The sequence below is a fragment of the Cornus florida genome, unplaced genomic scaffold (assembly GCF_030987335.1).
Source record: "Cornus florida cultivar Cherokee Brave unplaced genomic scaffold, ASM3098733v1 CherokeeBrave_3.0.0_Hap2_Chr10, whole genome shotgun sequence".
NCBI lineage: Eukaryota > Viridiplantae > Streptophyta > Magnoliopsida > Cornales > Cornaceae > Cornus > Cornus florida.
In genome coordinates this window covers 81,036,347-81,055,173 of record NW_026775580.1, presented here as the reverse complement: position 1 = coordinate 81,055,173, position 18,827 = coordinate 81,036,347, and positions in this window count along the sequence as shown.

Below are 18,827 nucleotides of genomic sequence, written 5' to 3'. Positions count from 1 at the left end.
AACATAGATGGGCAATGCCCAGTTTAATTTTATATTTATTATGAAAATGTGTCATGTCCTGATTGGGCCATGTACCAGGTTGGACAAACTTCATCCAACCTGAGTTGGATGCAAGTATTGTCCTGTTTTTTTGAACTAAAGCAAACACATATCTTTTTGCTCACACCCTGCTCAAACATCTTCTTTTCTTTTTTTTCATTTTTTTAGCTAAAGTAAACACATATCTTTTTGCTCACACCCTGCCCAAGCTCGAATCTCATATTTGAGGATGGGGATTGAGGTTATATCATTGGGGCCAAAGGCCATTGGTGGAAGCTCTCTCTTTTGTCTTACATGACAAATTGTGGAAATTTGGGTGCAAAATGCCTCCATTACTTTTTTGCTTTGTGGTTAGTTGTAACCAGAAATTTGTGATCATTCAAAATATATAACAGCCCAATGCCATGGCTTGCCTGTAAGCTTATCATATGCAGCTTAATTCTTTTACTCGTTGAAAAAAAAAAAATTTGCTTATGTAAACGTGCATAAATTATTGGATAAATTATACTAACTTCTCTTGAGATTTGAGTAAATTACACACGGATAGAGTATTTTGGCCTCTATTACTTTGATCTCCTCTAAAAATGTGAAATGTCTTTCATACCTTTATCTAATTTAATAATAGTTTAATGAAAAATCTATCAAACTAAAAGACTCTATTACCCTTTTATTTATTTATTTTATCATCTTGTAAATACTATATTACCTTACCTTTTTTTATTTTATTTTTTGAAAAAAAAAAAATCTTTTTAAACCCTAAAAAGAAACATAATCAATTATCATTAACCAAAACAAAAAAAAAATGTTTTTATAAAATTTAATAATATAAAATTGAAAAGAAAGTTGATACTATCTATTTTAATAGCATTTCATGATATTTTTGTCATTTCATGCCAATATAATGTTTTTTAACACAAGTAAAGGGCAACTTTATTAATTTTTTTAACTTTTATTACTTGTAGGAGTATTGTTGACCACAAGTGCCAATTCTAAATAAAAGTCAAACATTCTATTAGTAAATAATTTGCTCAAACCTAAAGAGAGATCAAGGTCTCAGTGGTGAGCTCTATGTCCCCTACTTACATCACACAATTTGAAATGTTAACTTTCAGACAATAAATGATTTTTCTAAATTATTGCATGAGCCATGCTAGAAAGTATAAACACCCCAACAAACTAGGCATTGTGTAATAGGGATGGTGTTAGCTATTTCTCTTTTTTTTTTTTTTGCGTTTGCTTTTTTATTCCGGGAATCCACACACCCACATGCAAGGGCAAAGTGAGGGGTAGGCGAAGGTGGGCTTCAACCCAACCCAAAAAAAAAAATTTACTATTCTTCTTTTAGCCCAGCCCAAAAAAAATATATATATATATAGTAATATTAGCCCACTACAAAATTAGCACAATCTAAAATTAGCCCACACCATTCAAAAATCCTGAATCCACCCTTGCCCACATATCCCTATATCCATTGAGACTTGAATTTCGACCTTCTTTTTAAAAAGTGAGAAAGTAACATTGAAACTGATACACTTAAGCTGGCTTTAAATGTTGGTTCTCAAATTAATTTGTTTTTCTCAGCCTCTTCATGCTATGGCTACCAAAACAACAGTGTGATGATCGTAGCGGCAAGTGATGTGATATGGGGCAATAGGGCTACATGTGGAAGAAATTACAGAGTTAGATGCACAGGGCCTACAAACCAAGGTGTGCCACAACCATGTAGGGGTCAGAGTATCGTTGTTAAAATCATCAACTATTGTCCCGCAGGATGCCAAGGCACTATCGATCTTTCTCAATAAGTTTTTTCCCAGATTGCAGATCCTAAAGCCAGCAAAATCAAAATTGAATATAACCAGTAAGCTAGCCACATTAATTAATTTATCATTGCCCCTTTTTTTTTCCTTTTTTTTAATTTTTTTTTTTTTTTGCAACACAAATATATACATGCATATATACTTGCAATATATGTGGCTAAATTTTTACTTTTCATCAATTTTTTTGCATGTTGTGACTTGCAGGGTTTGAAGTTCTAGTATGGAAGGTTTGTGAGGGCAAATTGCTGATGATAATAATAATATATAAATAAACAGCATCTATGGCGTGGAAATTTGTATGTTTTCATGCGTGAATGTGATCTGAAAAAAAGTGATGTTTAATGTATTGTATCCCCTCTCTACCTATTATAAAGTGTGGTATCTTACTTTGCTTTCATGAGTGATGTGGTGTATGATGTATTCCCTCTCTGCATTCTCAAAACTGGTTCTAAATTATATTAGACCTAATAGAAGGAAACCGCACCAGTGCTAAAAAAACTAGCACAGGTGTGTAATATTGTCTTCCCATTCATTACAAATGGGCATTTTAAGGCATGTTGAACTATTCAATTGGCATTCCACTTACACAGGTTGAAATTTAAAAGCCATAACATTGTTCTATAACCAATTTATCACTCCCAACAATGGCATGAGATCATCGAAATTAATATATATATATATATATATATATATATATATATATATATATATATATATAGAACATGCACAACATCATAAAGATCAATATAAATTTTCTGCCTATTAGGAGTAAGCATTTTGCTTGAGTGGAATTCTGTCAGTAACATTAGCTATGAGTATGAGCAAACTAGTATGCTCAAAACAAAGTCAGATATTTACTCACTCACTTGGTATCATGCTTCCCCAGTGGGTTTGACTCATCATGTTGACTCTCAAGTGTGCAGAATTAAGGATGGAAAATAGGACGAAACTAAGGACTATCATATTCACTCATGTCTGATTCCAGCAAATCTTCAAGGTGCGCTTGAATGTCTGAATTCAGCAAAGACATTTGAAACCTGTTCGAAATTTATATCGGGTCACTCTCATGTCATCTTTAACAATATTATCAACCTTATCAACCTCAGGCCATTTAACTTCAATGTGGCATTCTACTAACATAGTTTTTAAACGGTTGATCTCACTATAAAACAAAAAAAAAAATTATTTTATTTTATCATGTTTATAAATAAATAAATAAAAGGAAAAGAAAAAGTTTAAATTAAAAAGAAACATTATATCTATAAAAATCCATGTATGGATCGTCGTCAGAATGCATTTCTCCATTGACATGATCGATCAAGTTTTTGTAGTCCCCTTCAACTATTAACTTTTGACATCTGCACTTGTGTGCCACAAGTAAACCATGATATAAAGCCAACATTTCGGCTTCATATGATGAGGCAAGATGATCTAGAGAACCAGAAAATATTCTTATGGCATTGCCCCACTCATCACATAGCACGCTTGCCCACCCACCACGGCCACTCTCCTCATAATAGGAACCATCAAAATTCAGTTTTAGAAAGCCCGAGGGAGGTAGCGTATTGCGAGTGAATGGTTAAGATAGGCCACTCTAATTTAAGGCCCAATATTGGAGAAGGTATTCGGAGTGCCCGGCCGTCCGTGCATAACACGTGCAGATGTATGCACAAAGACTCCTAAGACAATGGGAGTACAGGGTGTTCTAACAGAGACTGTGGAGCATTCTCAACTATATAAATAGAATTTCTATTAACATGCTCATAAATCTCATTTATAAAGAAATGATCAGTAAAAATGCGGTGCTATCTCATGAAATCTAAAGCAGACAAATAAGTGTCGGAATCTGCAAAGAACCTTATAACTCCATGGGATATTAAATGCATCGCCAATCTCCCCATGATATCTAAAAGGGCATCGTGATGTTCGAGGAAGAAAAAATCCTCAAGATCCTGTAGTTTATAAACAAAATAAATTATTTACCACCTCTACGCTTTTACTTTAAATCAAAATAAAAATCAAGAAGAGTGTATTTGAGCTTGGCGTATGAGTGCACCTGAGCGTACGAATGCATTATCATCACACTCTGGGCTGGAATATGCAAGTAACGCCTATTTTGCGTTGTCCATTTGTTAATCTGCTACTCAAAATCAAATGAATACATGCATGGTGTAAACATTCTTTTCCAAGGATTAGGAACAAACAATTAATTATACCTTTGATGAATGAAGAAGAGACTGATCTGGAACCAAGACAAGGCTAAGCTTACGGGCAGCATATGCTGCAATCCTCTTTGCTCCTTCTGATAGCAGATTGGTCCTTGAAGAACTTGCATCAAAAATATACAATTTAAGCCACATAACAAAAGGTGGAAATTTCTTTGAATGATTCAAACTTTTAAGCATATGCAAATGAAAAGCAACAAAAAAAACATTTAATTTTCTTTTCCATTTTATGAACTACATTGAGTTTTGGGAAAGACTACTTATGAATCAGTACAGGTAATTTTCAAATCATGAAAAGGGGTTAGAACTTTTGAATTCATCTAATTGGTTCCAACTTCGAACCTTATTATTTTTAGCTAGCAGAGGATGGTCAGAAAATGCACGTCACTGAACTAGTCTAAAAGTTATTTTGAAATCTATCACACAAACACACACATGAACTTATTACAAATCTAAAGGAAATAATTAAAAAAACTAAAAGCTGCAAAGCATCCATGAACTTATTACAAATCTTGAGCTAGTAATTACTTCATCATTATTATAATATGAATGATTTTTGTAGTGCTTCAGCCAAGTATTTGTTATACCAATGGCATCAATATGCACAACAATCAAATAAATAAATAAATTTCATAGTATATTTAAATCTAATGTCAATTTTTTCAGATTAAATGTAGTAACTAATAAATTGAATTCATGCAGAGCTTTGGCTGTCAGATGTGGGATACAGCTTTTGTTGTCCAAGCAATTATCTCAAGTAAACTTACTAAAGAATATAAACTTACACTTAAGAAAACACACGACTTTGTTAAGGCATCACAAGTTTGATCTTAGTGCCATACAAACCCTTAAATTGTCACCGACCAATCTAGCAAAACACCAAAATAATCAAGGCAACGTATTTTATAGGTTCGCGACAACCCTTCTGACAAATTCACTGAAATGTATCGACATATTTATAAAGGGGCATGAACATTTCAATGTAAGACTATGGCTGGCAAGTCTCGGATTGCACAACAGAAAGGCTAAAGGTGATTCCAAAATACCAGATCAATCAAATACATAGAGAGTAGCACATTTTCAAGGTTTGTGCTAACGTTTCTGGTTTTTGGTAATACCTTTTGTTTTACAAGCTTCGTTTTTTTCCTAACAACTGCCACCAGAATTCGTTGGGAAAAAATAGAAACAGAATGTTTATATGATGCCATGAATGTCATTCTTTCCCAGCAAGTAAGGATTATCTTAATAGGTTACTGCTTAAACAAATGTAACCCCAAAAGCTGTGTTGTTTGCTAATCATGATGATAAACTTTGGATTTCTTTATGTATCTTTTTCCTAGTTCTGGTAACAAAGTTCATTGTTCTTAAAAATTCTCTTCTATTTTCAAATACTGCAGGGTAACAATGGTGGTTTTCCAGCTTGGGAACTGTAATATTTCTAGTTTTTTTTTTTTCAATTTTACATTTTCTGGGATTTTTTATTTTCTGGATTATTTTAATCATTGTCTCGTTTTGCATGTCGTACACTGTGGGGTGTTCCATGTAAGTTCCTAGAGTTGATTGGGGTATTTCTGTGATTTCAGGACTCTTGGGAGTGCATTGTTGGCCATTTCGGCATTTTTTAGTTTTTCAGGCCGAGAGGTACCAGGTGGGACCCGCAACCGGCATTGTCGTGCACAAGATTAATTGTCTGGACAGTTATATTTCATACATTATTATTTAGATTAATTGTCTGGACAATTATATTTCATGCATTATTATTTAGTGCATATTTATGTGGGTGCATGATTTAATGGGTAATTATAGAATGTGTATATATATATATATATATATATACAAAAAGGTGGCAAATTGGATTTTTTTTGGATTAGGCGGGGCCCACTCTTGGTTATGACATTTCGAATGACCACATGGTCAATTTTTCTATTGATCATTCTTTCTCCCTCATAGCCGTATCACTCTCTTGCTTCCTTTTTCTTTTCTTTTTTTTCAAGCTTCAATTTTACTTTATTTTTCGGCCAATCGGTCAGATTTCCAGTCTTGGTTCCTGGACAGAAAATGTTCCTCTCGTCCTTCTCTATGACATAATCAAAGGATTTAATTTTTGGAAGAGATGTGATTATTTTATGAAGTTTTGAAGTTTTTGGATTTAAGGTTTCGGAGAGAGTTTTGGGTCACTTGGAGTCGGATTCCGGAGGTACGCCTTTGGAACAGTAGAATTTCCTCGTCGTCGACTACGTTCCCACTGAAGAGTTTTTCGTTCCGCCGACGTTGACCGTCATTGACTTTTCCGGCCGGGGATGCATTTTGGCTACTTTTAAGGTAGGGATGTCTAAACCACTAAGTTTTGACTTTAGTTGAATTCGTATACTTTAATTCTTGAAAAACATGCTTAAAATGATAAATTTCGGAAAAAAAAAAAAAAAAAAAAAAAAAAAAAAAAAAAAAAAATTGAATGTCGGTTATGTGTTTACGTGCCTATGCGACAAAACATACTTTAGATGATATTAATTGTATATGTATATATGTGCTTAGTTACAAAGTTGTTTAATGAACATGCCTTGCGTTGAATTTGTTTCTTGAGATTACGTATAAATGATGATGAGTATGTATAGCTAAACTAATAAAGTAAAAGTATGTTTATATCGCTTTCATTCATGCATGATTCCATTTATTGTGTAATGACCCGGTCATTTTCCATCCTTTTTTTTTTCTCAGATTTTTACGGATAAATTTTTTCCGTTGATTTTTCTTTTTTGAGTATGGTTACTCATCACTTAGTATCGTCTCGAGTACTCAGAAATGTTTTCCGAGACTCTTTCCTTCGGATTGACAACTTCCTTAAAGGACCGCGTCATTTCTACATTTTTCGTTTTTCGACACTATGCACTTTTCGTCCTTTTCCCCGTTTGTCATTTTGTTGGCATAACCTCACTTTTCATGTTTGGAGTTGAGTTTTGACTTCACGAGTTTTTATTCCAGTTGATTTCCTCGAAAGGCGTAGCTTTACTTTGGAGAAAAGCTCGCTGGTTGTTTCTTTCTCCCGCATGGGCATAGATGAAAGGATTCTTCAGAAACATTGTTGTTTCTTGGGGTATTTTTCATAAATATCTTTTGAAGATATTTTATATTAGGGGTTTTTAAGAAAATATCTTTTGGAAGATATTTTCATTCTGGACAGTTTTACAATTACCTTTTCTTGTAGGAGCCATTGTGCACTTAACGAAAGTTATTGCAAAAATGCCTCATTTTGAGCCTAAATTCTCGTACAGGATCCATTTTCACATTTTGTCCAGTCGTGTACTCTTAGAATTTTCTCACAGTCGTTTTCCCCAGTTTAGGGTTTTTTGTCCCAGTTAATGCCGAACTTGTTTGGTATCTTCCTGCACGGGACTTGGTTTTCGATGCCGTTTCTTTTGTTATTCATTTTTTTTTTTGGTTCTTTTTCATTTACGGTGTTTTACCGTTTGAGCCCGTCTGCGCAAATTCCACTTTTTTGGACTTGGCGGGACCCGTTCAGGGCAGTTTTTGAGATTTTCTATAAATAGGGGCTTGGAAAAAATAAATCAAAATTTTCCTCTTCTTTTCCCACGTTCTAGACCAGCCATGGCAGCCCAAGGGGCTGCCACCTTCTTTTCTTCTTTTCTACCTTCTTCCCTCGTGTAAAATGTCGTAGTGCCTTAACGTTTATCGTAGGCCTTGGCGAGGAGCACCTTTCCCCCTTATTAGAAGCCGATTCCAACCCTTTTTGAGTTCGGGTTTGGATTTTTATGGTGCTTCAAAGGTTAAAGTTGTTTCCTCGTAGTCCCCGACATAACCTAGGAGTATCGTCGGATTCAGAGCGTTTTCGTTTCGGTGGGGATTTGTGATTTCATCACAAAATGAGATAGGGGATGTTTTACGTTTATATATGTGTTGTATTGATGGTTTTATAAACATATACAACTTGTAAGCATGCCTTTGTATTATTCTAGAATTTAATGTAATTATTTTCTATATTTAAGATTTAATTCTCATGATTGTATATGGCTTGGAATTAAATTATAGCATACTATTAAATTAAATATTGATATGCTTGTTAACATATATTAAATTAGGAGGATTTGAATAAGTATTGTAACTTTTAATTAATCTTTCACTTGAATGAAAATTTAATTCACATGGTTGTAACTAGCATGGAATCAACTTGTAATGTGATATTAAATTAGGCCTTAGTATGTTCTTTAACATATGTGAATTTAAGAATATTCGGAGTTGTTTTAAAATCTAGAGAAAATTAATTAATTAGATTAATTAATTTTACTTTAAGTGTTCTAATCACTTAATTGGATTTTTAACTTGATATTATTGATGAGCTTGGCATGTTCTATCATATATATTAAATAGTGAATATTTAAGTAAGTTTTGAGAACTTTATTTGTTTATTTTCTTGGCATTAAGTTTAATTTACCTAGTTGTAACTAGTGTATAATTAGCTTGTAATATGATTTTAATGTAAGCCTTGATATGTTCATTAACATACCTTGACTTGATAATATTTGAATGAGTTTGGAATACTTTCTTTAATTATTTTCTTGTATGAAGTTTAATTCACCTACTGATGCCTAGTATAGAATTAACTTGTATCGTGAAATTAAAATAGGTCTTGATATGACATTTGACAAATATAATTTGTAGAATATTTGGAATTGCTTTGTAATCTTGAGAATTTAATTACTTAAGATAATTAAATTCCCTTTTATGCTTCCATTGAGGCAATTAGGCTTTGATGTTGTATTCTTGCTTAATTTGTAGTTTGGAACTTGTAATATTATTACATGATAGTATTCCATGAGTTGAAGTTATGATTTAACTTGTAAGTATTCACATTTTATTTATATGACATTAAAAATGCCAATGTAGCTTGAATGTCTAGGGCATGGCTTGTGTGTATTCCATGACTTGGTTATGCGTGGTAATTGATTTTGGTGCATTGTGTATATATGATATACTTGTTACACAACTTGATGATTTTTGGAAAGCTTGTATGGACATTGAAAATTGTTACGGCTAGGGCATGGCTCTAGTACAGGGGATAAGAGTTCCCTCTATTTCATATAGTGCGCACTGGGTGGTACCCTAAGGGCTAGTAATCCAAAATCACCAATATAACGGTTTTATTCCAGGTTTAGTTGTGCACTAAGTAGTACCTTGCGGGCTAGTAACCTGGTACCACTTGCTTGGTCATTGAGACCTTATATCCTTTGTCTTTCCACCAATTGTTGATTTCGCATTCAATTTCTAGTTGTAATCGTGGATTACTTTTAACTTGTGCTTGGATGCATGATATTTCATTTCTTGCTTAGTATACTTGGATTTGTATACTTGTATGCCTTATATATAAAAAATGCTTAATATACTTGGATTTGTATACTTGTATGCCTTATATATCAAAAATGCTTAGTATACTTAGATTTGTATACTTGTATACCATGTATGTCAACATTGCTTAGTATACTTAAAAATGTATACTTGAATATATATGTTGCATTTTCATTTCAATATTGCTTAGCGTACTTGGTGTGTACACTTGTATATTGATGATTTACTTTCGAGTTAAGCTAGTATACTTGTGTCTTGTATACTTGTCTTAAATATATTTCAATATTGATTGTATATTTGTGTACGTATACTTGTAAATTGATTATCTTGTTGCGTTGTACTGCATGCTCCTATGTTGTTTAAATTGCATGAATGATGTGGTTTATGCTAGAAATGCTCTAAGGTAACTTAGGATGCTCCCTGAGTCTCACCTTTGACATAGATGCTAAGTAGCATGACCATTTGAGTTAAAGTATAGCAACTTAATAGGTTTGTAGAACGTTAGGTCTTTGCATGCTCATCTCCTACGAGTAGCTTTATGTTACTCACTCACGTAGTAGAGACATTTTTCAGGTACATATATCAAGGTTCAAGATTCTCATATTGCTTAGATGATTTGTAGACTTAAATGCTCCAATTCTTATAAAGGTTGGCTTGAAATGCCTCTTGTAGTCTTATATGTCAAAATGTGTATATTTGATTCTAAATATGTAATGTGTACATGAGTACACTTTTTGTAATGTAATTAACATGTATGAGATGAGGCCGGAGGCCAATGACATGTATTTTGTATCCTATGTAACTTTCGACTTCATGAAATATTATGAAAATATTGAAAAATCAAAAGTCATTGTTTCACCATGGTTGCATCGGATGTGGGAATTTTATTTTTTTTCTTCTATAGGGTCTCATTAATCATGTATGAAGTGTGGCCAAGTGCCAAACGGTAATTTGATACCATTTTATATTTTTAGTTTTCAAAATTTCGATTTCAAGTTCATTTTTATCATTTTTGGCCGTCGGGGGATCGGTTGAGTCGGGGCTTCTTGGGAGGCGCAGACCATTTCTGCGTGCTTAGAATAATTTGTTACACTTGCGTGCACATTCGTTTCAACCTTGAAATGTATTTAGGGTCAAATGCACACTTGGTGCAAAGTTGCATTTTCTGATCTATGGGCATTTTGGTCATGTCACAGTGCATTTTTTTTTCATTTTCTCTCACGCAGCTGGGTAAAAAATTCGATTTCGGGTGGGGTTTCGTTTTTTTGTTTTTCCAAAAAAATTCGTCTCGGGGCCCATTTTTGCTCTCAGATATGGACAGATTCAAAAAAATCAATGCAGCAACTTTTTGGCCTTCTTGACCTCTTCTAACTAGGGGCATTCTGGGAATTTCACAGTGAGTTTTTTTCGTTTTCTTCTGCGTAGTCGGGTATAATATTCGATTTTAGGGGAGGTTTTTTTTTTGTGTTTTTCCAGAAAAATCGTTTCGGACCTCATTTCGGTTCTCAGTTCTGGCTGAACTTTTTTTTCCCTAGCATGTCATGGTGCTTGTCAGGATGCTCGTGGGGTGCTCGCGGTGCCTCGTCTCGACGTTTTGACATCGAGTTTTGTTTTTGCTCGTTTCTTTCGTCCAGACTCCAAATTGAGTGAATTTTTTTTTGAACTTGACTAATTTTTCGCTGTCTTTCCAACGATATGCTCGGTTGCACCCGAATCTTCTTGGATAATTACCAGTTTACCTTTTTAGTCTTAAGTGCTCATTTTTCTTCTTCTTATCGTTTCTCCTTCGTCCAAACTCCGAATTATGCGATTCTTGAGTCCATTTTGTTTAGTTTTTCGTTTTCTTTCTAGCGGTGTGCTCGGTGGCACCCGAATTCATATGTTTTGAAATAACTATTTTGCCCTTAGGGCTAAACTTGTCCGATTTTCTTTTTTTCTTTTTGTCTTTTTAAATTACTTCCGCTATGCTTTCTTATGAGTTTCGTGACTTCTTATAAAGTCACGGATGTGTCTTAGAAATGATGTACATTTCCAAAAACGTTGTTTCCATGTAAAAGACTATTTTTCCCTTGGGATCTTATTTGGTCTTTTTCTAATCTTTTCTTCTGCGTCGGTTCTCGTGGAGTTTCGTGGCCTTATGAAATGTCACTTTGGTGTCCTAGGGATGTTGTATATCCCTAAAGACTTGTTTTCTGTTTTCGCTTCCGTATTTCGGATCCGTTATCGGGTCAAACTACGTTTCATCACAGGACGCACTGGCTTGAAAAACTAGGGTTATCACAAGTGGTATCAGAGCTCCTAGATTCGAATACCTTGGACGATGGATTTTGGGTGCATATCATGCTTGTGTTGTTATGCTCTATGTGTTTAATTGCTTCTTGATAACATGCTTTGAATTAATAACATGTCTGCTTGCTTATGTGGTAACTTGTTTAGAAGCTTACCTTAACCGCTTTAGCATATGATTTATGCTTGTCTATCTTAGCATATGATATACGCTTATTTATCATAGCATGTTGTATGTACTTGTCTGCCTTAGCATACTGTATATGCTTGTCGGCCTTAGTACATTGTACGCGCTTATCTAAGTTACCATGTTATTTATGCTTATCTGTTTTAACATGTTATGTATGCTTGTTCATCTTAGCATGATTATATGTAGCATATCATCATGTTTTACGTCCATTTCCTGTATACACTAACATGCCTTATGTGATTTTTACTACTTGTGTGATTAGGTAGCCTGTTGCTATGCTGTATTCTAGCCGTTTACTTTTTATGTCTTGTTTTGACATTGCATGTTGTCCCAGCTTGGTTGGTAAAAATTGATGTCAGGGCATTGTCTCTTGAGGTCTGTCGTATCCCTTGGATGCATTATTGTCTTGCTGAGTTTCTTCCTTGGGTAAGAGAAGTTCATTCTGTAAGGAACCCACGACAGGAACCTTCTTGTTCTTCTTGTTGGTTTGGTTATTTCGAGACCTTGGTCTGACAGTTGATGCAAGTAAGGCTCATGTGAGCGTAGAATCGCAGTCCTTATCTAGAGGAGTGAGACGTGGGCCAGGGAAGCACCATTTCATTTCCATTTTCCTTCGTGGCTTCACGACGTGGTCAAGGAGTGTCCGGGGTGTTGGTTTCATCTCTTGGGGTTTCGTGGTAACCTGGATGTGATGACATTATTGGGGTCTTATTTTTATCGTCATAGGGCGATGAGTCGGGATTGACTCGAGTCCTTCCTTGGGGATTTGGGAAGTTGCTTTGTGAGCCTCAGCGGTAAGGTTCTCGTGTCTTACCTTCTTAGGGTAATGGTTTCGGGATCTGGATAGATGTGTTGACCTAGGATCGTTCTGGTACTGCCCAGATAGCTCTTACGAGCTACTCTTGGGGTGTGCGTGGTTTCGTGTAATTAATTGCATTAGTGCAATTAATTACTATTCATTGTCATTTAAGACTTGGGGTGGTGTTTTAGGGTTCCGTTAGAATCCTATCCAGTTCTCATTAAACTCGTTGGCATCTTGAGTTGAGTTCTCTATTGATGTCTCGTAATGGCTAGTGTTGGAACTATCCATTGCGTCATTGTTTCGTCTTGTGTGGCGTTGGGATTCCATCTTGGGTTTGAGCTAATCTTAGGAAAGACTTGTAGACTTTTTGTTTCAGGAGCCTTAGTGTTCACTCTGGGAGATGATTCATTTCCTCATGGTGAGATATTGGAACCATCTAAGTTTTTGGGATTCATTTTCAGTGAGTTCATCCTTTTGAGAGGCATTTCATCCCTTCTTGCTTTTGACTTGTGTAATATCCCTAATTTCAAAAGGATAGTCCTGGTATTTAATTTATTGTTTAAATTACATTTTTATTATTTAATTGATTTAAGTTGCATTATTTGTTTTTAATTGAAGTATTTGATTTAATTGTATGACATTTTTGAATTAATTGAAATTGAAATTTCTTTTGTTTCTTTTGTTTGCATTAATTTATATTGGATTTAATTATTATCATTAAGTTACGTGAGTTTTAAATATACATTATTTTTTTTAAAATACAGTTCTTTTGGACATCACCTAGTGTAGCTGACATAGAATTTAATCGTAGGTTTTGTTATATGGGCCAACTAGGATTAAGATTAGAGCTCTGTCTCTAATATTATAAGGATTAGGGTTTTAGAATTTAAACCTATAAATACAATTATTATGCTTTAGTCTAGGATTTACGATCATAATTCTTATTACATAAACGTGAGGTTAGTTCATAACACAGAGGGTTATGAACGGAGGCACTGTAAGAATTGTCAAGGAGAAGAACAGTGAGTCCCAAGGGAGGATGGTGGTGGATTAAATCAAACCCATAGGAGGCTTGAAGGAAGTTAATAGTTGCCGGAAACTTAGAGACGACGCCGGGATTTCATTACTGAAATCACAGGCAAGTTCTTTTCTTTCTCCTTCCCTTTGGCTTGTGTTCTGTGCACCTAGATAATCTCTAGGGATTAATTGGACATTAATTTAACCATGCATGACTATTATATGTTAAGTTTGATTATCTGTTATCCGTGAAATTTATCTGTAATAATTGTATCATGTATGGTTGCATCGTCTTCGTTTTAGAGTAAAAAGGTCGTCACTGTTTTAACATGGTATTGAGTTTGACTGCTATAAACGAAGGTCTAAATTAATACTAGATGAGATTTAAAACCTTTAAAATTTTAAATTAGAGGAAGAACAGAGGGGTTGGAATGGAACTGTTGTTGCAAATTAATTTCAGTTTTCTTTTCCTTAAGCATGTTGTTCTGTTGTAACTTTAGTCTTTACAATTGATTTCCACTACTGTAAACGAATCATGAGAATGTTACTAGGGTGTTATAAGACTCTGAAGATGAGTTTTGGAAGCTAACAAAGTGGTAGGAATGGTCCAGAGATGAAGCAGACGGACTAAAACAGAGCAGCAGGAGGCCGAAAGCTCTCAAAAGGGGTGAGAGCCAGCCCCCTAGATGTGGGAGCTGGCTCCCACACAAGTAGAGCCGGCTCCAAGGACTCCTAGAGCCGGCTCTAGGCTGAAAGAGCCTGCTCCCAAAATTTGGAGCAGGCTCCCTCTTCAATTTATGTTCTGTTTTATTTTTTTTTTAGTTTTTCTACGTATTGTGTGTTACTGTTTGGAGCATAGGTGTATCTAATTGTTCTGGGACTGTACAGAATGATTAAGAGGGTGGTTTTGGGTATCATTAAGACTCTAAAATAATTAAAAGTCAGTTCTAAACACTTGGTACAAATAGTAGAAAATTAGTGGTACTAGTGTACAACTTAGTACGCTGTTACCCGATAAAAAGAACTAAGTTGCTTAAATTAATTTAGCAATTTATTAGACTATAATATGATTATAAAATTCATTTTAAATGCATGATAGAGTCATTGATATATTAGATTTGATCTATGACTGCTTTGGATGCTAGTTGTGAATTATTAAACCGTTTCCAGCAATTACGTGGTTTAATTCTTGGATTTAAATTACTGAAACTTTAAACACTTTTCTGCAATGATTTGGATATTGGTTTTAGACTGTAAATTACTAGCCTATTATTTATGTTTTGTAATTTACATGGATATGGAGGATTGTATGCACCGGTATGGGACGGTGACATACTGGGGACGGTTTAGCTCAAAACGCATAAACCTAACCTAATGGATTAATGGAATGGATTGAAAGATATTAAATTCTAATTGTGACTAAGTCAGATCAACTGCAACTAAGTTGGATGACTTCCTGGATTAATGGATGGTAGTTAAGTCAAATCAACTGAATAAGTTGAGTGACTAACTAGTTGGTTTATTGTATGTCAGTTTAATAAATATTTGAACTACATACCCTGGTTTTGGACGGACTTTATGTTTATGGTACCACGAGATGAGCTTGAGTCTCAGACTCATTGATTACGGTGCGTATATGCAGTGAATGCGTAGCTGGCTATAGTAGGTTGAGGTATACCTTGTTAGGTCTAGGTACTCATGCCCACCTTTGGGTGCGTTTTCGCATGTTACCTTCTATTCAGGTTGAGACCCCTACTGTAGTCCAGTGAATGTCCCTTAGTGTGGATATATATATATATGTATGGACTAGATAGCTATTGTTGAGATATCTAGGGTGTATCTGCGTATCAGGTCACTGTTTGGATTGTAGTTAGAGAAGAATTTACATGTGGGCCTGACCCACTCTTATTTTTACAGGTGTTGGTTAGTTCCAGTCTTAGAGCTGGATCCTGCTGAACAGATGCAGTCATTTCACTCCACCGATGCTGTAGGACTTTGTTTCATGTTTTAAGCTTTGGTTTTATTTCCAATCATTTTGAGTTCAGTGGGATATTTTAGGGGTCCACTAGATGGATTCCCGAGTTGTATAATTTGGAAAACGATTTGTATTCGTGGAAGAACGGTTGTAACAGAATAGTTTATTTATCAATGGAATCATTTATTCTGAGGTTTCAATTATTGGATTATCATTTTTAGTTTTCATTTCTGCAAATTTTATTTATCTCATTTGTTTTAATTGTATTCTGTATTCGATTATTGCTAATTGATTTGATATCCTCTGGTTATCGGGCGTTGGCCTGGCCAACCCGCATCCGGAGATCCGGAGGTATCACAACTTGTGGGATTGTTATTTGCATAATCATTTTTACATATTTGTATGCCTTAGCATGCCGTAGAAACATATTTGGGATACGTGACTATCTAGTAGTTATGTGATAATATAAATGATGTATTTTCCATTTACTATATCTATTCAGCATGCTAGCGCCGTAGGCGTTATGTAGTGTATCTCTGATGCTTGACCCCTATGTGATAGGTAGCATATTTGATTGCCCTGGTACACTATGTGTTTAGTTGGATGGTTCGATCTGGTTTTTATGATTTGATTTTCTGAGTCGTGACATGGTCACCTTATATATGTATGTCTTATGACTGATTATTTTGTTTAGTTCATGCTTTTATCATTCATGTATTGTGCCTGGGGTTGTGTGACCTTGGTTGTCAGGATTGCGTGTGTGAGATTAATCCGATGTCTTCATTCCTAGGCGTAGGTCAGCTTTAGGACAACGTAGAAGATTTTGGGTTAATTGTTTTGTTATGAGTCGTTGTGACTAGGGCGATGATGATGTTGTTTGAATTCATAAAGTCCAATCGATTGGCTTGAGAGCACAAACTTGTCAGGCTTTGGATTCGTGACTGGTGTTGTTGACAATGGTGTTTTAAGACTTGGGGTTGTCAATTTTCTAATATTGAGGATTTGAGGCCTTAAGCGTAGCGGTACCTATGGCATTGTTGTCAGAGTTTTGGGATTGGCCAGGATAGTCCGGCCGGACATCTTGGACTATATCTCAACTCTCACAAAATGCCTAGTTTCCGTGATGCTTTTGGTAATGATCGTTTTGACATTGATGTCATTTGTATTGGTAGGTTTTACAGGTAAGCTTGTTTGGGATAGGTGATGAATTAGGGCTTTATACTATCATTCTACCGTACAAGTTGTGTGTGGTAGGCGAGTGCTAGTTGCCATCAATGCTACCTTGCATTACCTAGCTAGTAATGTACGTGTGGGCGGGCACTAGACGCTGTCGATGCTACCGCACCTTGAGTACGTTATGGGCAGGTTCTAGTCGCTATTCATGCTGCCATGTTGCTTCTGGTCGTGTTCTGGTTTCGGTGTGTTGTTGCCTTGGTTTCCTTTGGGAAGTTGGCATTGGGTTTTATGTCAATTCGTTTAGTGAGGTGTTGTCTCTCGGTTTGTGCTTATGCGGTCCTTCAGTTGGATCTTGAGGCTTCTTGAGATATCCTTTAGTGATTTATGATCCTTTCCTTGGTGTAACCTTGTGTTCAGTCCTTGTTCAGTTCTTCCGGTGATGTTTCTAACTTCAGGGATGAAATTTCCTTAGGGAGGGTAGGTTATAATGACCCGATCATTTTTCTTCCTTTCATTTTTCTCAGATTTTTACAGATCAATTTTTTCCATTGATTTTTCTTTTTTGAGTATGGTTACTCATCACTTAGTGTCATCTCGAGTGCTCAAAAATGATTTTCGAGACTCTTTCTTTTGGATTGAAAACTTCCTTAAAGAACTGCGTCATTTCCACATTTTTTATTTTTCGACACTGTGCACTTTTCGTCCTTTTCTCCATTTGTTACTTTGTTGGCATAACCTCACTTTTCATGTTCGGAGTTGAGTTTTGACTTCACGAGTTTCTATTCCAGTTGATTTCCTCGAAAGGCATAGCTTTACTTTAGAGAAAAGCTCACTGGTTGTTTCTTTCTCCCGTAGGGGCGTGGATGAAAGGATTCTTCAAAAATATTGATGTTTCTTGGGGTATTTTTCATAAATATCTTTTGAAGATATTTTATTTCAGGGGTTTTTAAGAAAATATCTTTTGGAAGATATTTTCATTCTGTGCAGTTTTGTAGTTACCCTTTCTTGGAGGGGCCATTGTGCAATTAACGAAAGTTATTGCAAAAATGCCTCATTTTGAGTCTGGATCTTCGTACGGAATTCATTTTCACATTTCGTTGAGTTGTGTACTCTTAGAATTTCCTCACGGTCGTTTTCCCCAATTTTAGGGTTTTCGGCCCCAGTTAGTGCCGAACTTGTTCGGGGCATATCTTCCTGTTTGGGACTCGGTTTCGGACTCCGTTTCTTTCGTTGTTCATTTTTTTTTCATTTCAGTTCTTTTTCATTGATGGTGTCTTACCGTTTGAGCGCGTCTGTGCAAATTCCAATTTTCTTAACCCAGCGGGACCCGTTCGAGACAGTTTTTGAGATTTTCTATAAATAGGGGCTTGGGAAAAATAAATCAGATTTTTCCTCTTCTTTTCCCCACGTTCCAGACCAGCCGTGGTAGCTCCTGGGCTGCCACCTTCTTTTCTTCTTTTTCACCTTCTTCACTCGTATAAAATGTCATAATGCCTTAGCGTTTATTGTAGGCCTTGGCGAGGCGCACATTTCCCCCTTATTAGAAGCCAATTCCAACCATTTTTTAGTTCAGGTTTTGAGTTCTAGTTTAGATTTTCATGGTGCCTCAAAGGTTAAAGTTGTTTCCCTCGTAGTCCCCAACATAACCTAAGATTATTGTCGGACTCGGAGCGTTTTCGTTTCGGTGGGGATTTATGATTTCATTACAAAATGAGATAGGGGATGTTTTAGATTTATATATGTGTTGTATTGATGGTTTTATAAGCATATACAACTTGTAAGCATGCCTTTGTATTAATTCTAGAATTTAATTTAATTATTTTCTATATTTAAGATTTAATTCTCATGGTTGTATATAGCTTGGAATTAAATTGTAGTATACTATTAAATTAAGCCTTGATATGCTTGTTAACATATATTAAATTGGGAGGATTTGAAT